Source organism: Macadamia integrifolia, unplaced genomic scaffold (assembly GCF_013358625.1).
Source record: "Macadamia integrifolia cultivar HAES 741 unplaced genomic scaffold, SCU_Mint_v3 scaffold2550, whole genome shotgun sequence".
NCBI lineage: Eukaryota > Viridiplantae > Streptophyta > Magnoliopsida > Proteales > Proteaceae > Macadamia > Macadamia integrifolia.
The window spans coordinates 50,629-54,020 of record NW_024868789.1 but is presented as its reverse complement, the minus strand read 5'-3'; the positions used below and the strand labels follow the sequence as shown (position 1 = coordinate 54,020).

At 36.8% G+C, this 3,392-nt stretch overlaps 1 non-coding gene across 1 annotated transcript; it reads right to left on the bottom strand.

The window, feature by feature from the left end:
* Positions 1–2,138: 2,138 nt before the first annotated feature.
* On the bottom strand, positions 2,139–2,245 carry LOC122066734. The gene has a single exon (XR_006136439.1). It is a non-coding gene; the product is annotated as a small nucleolar RNA R71 (small nucleolar RNA).
* Between the last annotated feature and the right edge of the window lie 1,147 nt (positions 2,246–3,392).

Sequence of the window (3,392 nt, the reverse complement as noted above, 5' to 3'; positions counted from 1 at the left end):
GGAATATTTCAAATGCTAACAAGGATAGATAGACCCCCCCCCCTTGAGTGATTGAAGTTTCTTTATTGGTAATAACAACTACCTAGCATAGTTGGTGAGTTATGGTGTGCAAATATCCCTTGCTCACCAGGAGGTCTCAATTTCGAACCTCTTGGCTGATATTTTTTGGGGATTTTTTTTTTAGATTTTCTCTCTCCTACTTACCTACTTAAAGACAAGGGGCATAGAAGAAATTTCCAAATAAAATAGAATATTTTCCAAATAAAAGCAAGCATAGAAAATTCGGCTAAGAGGGTGTGTGCAAGTTTGAAGAAGAGAGAGAGAAAATATAGGAAAGAAAAAAGAAAAAGACAAGGAAATAAGAATATTACCTATTTTTTCTCCATTCTCCTCTCTCCACCTCACCACAAAATCATCCAAGAGGATCCACCCTTGGACGTCCTCCTCTCTCCTCTATTCCTTATAAAAGGGAGTCCACCAAACCCTAAAGGGGTGTCCCTCTCTTTCAGGTTCAGTTTTTCTCTTCTAGATTTGTTTTCTCTAAGCCTAACAATTTCAGATTTGATTTTGTTTAGATCTGGTTTATAGGGCTTATAGTATCTCAAATCAATCAAATTGTCTTAATTCAAGGATTGAAGTATGGAAGTTTAGGTAAGTAGGCTTCTACAGTAGTCTTCTCACCCCCTCTCATTCCCTCTTCTTTCTACCCATCATTCTTAAATTAGGTTTTTAATTCTCAATTTTACATTATTACTTTCCTTTCCCCTAAGGTCCTTAGCTAGTTGGCTTTGCCCCTTTCTAGCTATGGAACCATCATTTTACTTTGATTATTTATATTGCATCCCTTCCCCTAAAGCCAAGTAGAAAAGCCCTTGTAAGAGTACTCTCTGATCAAGTAGGGAAGCTCATATTATTTATGATACATCCCTGAGGCTAAGTAGAGATACCTACTTGTGTGCCTCTCTCTAGCTTTTTTTCATTTTTTATTTTATTTATTTACTTTTCAGCACTTTTACTTTTAGTTATTTGCTTTTTAATTGCTTGGTTTGAGTATTTAATTTCTTAGGTGAAGAATGTTTAGGTCGTTCAATTTTTAATGCAATTTTAATTCTAATTTCTCTAGTTGTGTTGGTTAGGATGTTTTTAGATGCATTTGTGTCAGGACGGTAGTAGAAGTCGATCACCATAATCAGTCATTACACTTTCGTAATACTAAAAGATGCTAAAAATAAAGTGGTACTCTCCTTGTGCTCGACCCATTAGCTACATTGATCTGTATGCTTGTGGCTACTTTTAAAGTTCAAACAAGTTTTTAGTGCCATTGCTAGGGAGACATTTTCATGTTATTTTTTATTATCTTTTAGTAAATTGGTGTGCTTTGTTTGCTTTGTTTTAATTTTTCTTTTCTTTTATTGAATTCTTGAGAAGAACAACCTGCAACAATAGTTGTATCAATGGAGGTCACCAAGCCTCATAGTATGATAAAGATAGGTTTTTCCTTATAGCAGTACCTTAGGAATTGAATTAAGCAACCTCGGATCCCTGCCAGTAAGCTCGAAAAAAGCTAAAAAAAATTTAAAAATCCCAAAAAAAAAATTATTTTCCATTCTTTTATTCTAGTCTTATTCTAGTTGTGGATAGTGCTCTGTTGCATTAGTGCTAGGTGGGTACTTAATACTGAGAATCAGTTAGAAAGAAGAGATCCAACAAGTAGTGACCCTACACCTATACTCTCATCAATACCTTTCAATATGAGAGACCAACAGCAAAACCCTCCACCTAAATCTCTGAAAGATAGGTTCTACCCTGTTAGGGCAGACCAACCTTTCTGCCTATTTCTACCACAAGCCCAGAATAATAATTTTGAGCTCAAATCTCAGTACATCACTATGTTACCCCACTTCCATGGGCTGCCCTCTGAGGATGCATACCTGTTCCTTAGGGAATTTGAGGAGGTTTGAGTTTTGATTAAGGTCCAACAATTGCCTGATGATACTATAAAATTAAGGTTCATAACTTTTGCGCTCAAGGACCAAGCTAAGAAATGGCTCTATGGTCTACCTACCAATTCCATTACCACATGGCATGGGTTTACTATAGCCTTCCTTAAAAAGTTTTTTTCTTTGCATAAAACCAATAAACTCATGAGTGACATTCTTCAATTCAAGCAGAAACCTAGTGAGTCATTCTCCAAATTTATGGAGAGATTTAAGGACCTCCTTCATGAATGTTCTCACTATGGAATTGATATATAGCAACTTTGTCAAATCATTTATGAGTGTATTGATTATTAGTTCAAGCAGTTGTTAGGGTCTATGCGCCCCAAAGATTTTACATCTGTATACGACGCTTGGAACTTTTTACTTAAATTGGCTGAGAAAACCAAAGAATGGGAGTCTACTCAAGAAATTAAGAGGACAAATAAGGGTCACCTTGTAAAAGGTGTTCCCAAAGAGGCTCAACCTGAGAGTCTTATCAAGAGACTCGAAGCCATAGTAGTTAAAGAACCTACCCAACTAAACCAAATAAATCATTATGTGCCTATGTGTAGTTGGTGTCAATCTCCCATGCATGCGATGGAGGAGTGCCCTAATATTTCTCCTATAAATGGTTTTAATATAGGCCCTGAAAATGTGAATGCCATGTCCTAAAACAACCCTTATAGTCACACCTATAATCCAGGATGGAGGAACCATCCTAACTTCTCTTGGAATCAAGCCAATAATCAAGTAGGTCATAATTTTCAACCCTTGAGTCAAGGGCAGTTTGTTCCCCAACAAGTGAATCAAAGGATCATGCCCCCCAATCAGTAGAACAATTTTAGGATCCCCACTCAATCTGTTATTCCATTACCTCCTGTAAATCAACCTACAAGATTCATGAGAGGAGGTGATGATTTGCCTAGGCTTTCTTTTTTAGGAAAAACCATGGAACTTCTCTTAAGTACTTTCATGACAAGCCAACATAACATGGAGAAGCAAATCTCCCAAATTGCTAATGTTTTGCATGAAAGGGAGAAAGGGAAGATCCCTAGTTAGCCTCAACTAAATCCCAAGAATGTGAATATGAATCATTAACAAGTTCCAAATTAGTTGAATTCAATTAAAAAAAGTCCACAACAAGAGCCCTCCAACCAATGTAATGTTGTTTATGCTCTTGGGAGTGGCCGAGAGTACCAACAGAGTGTTCCTAAATCTTTTCCATCTATTACTCCGGTTAACTCTCCTTCTGTTGAGGACACCAGTGTGCCTTTTATTCCAAGTTCGTCTAATGAACCTAAAGCAACTAAAGATGATTTTGTTGAGGAAACTAAATATGATTCTTCTGAAAAAGGACAAAATCCTTGCAGTGCTTATGTTCCTCCTGTCCCCTTTCCTAATCAGTTGGTAAAT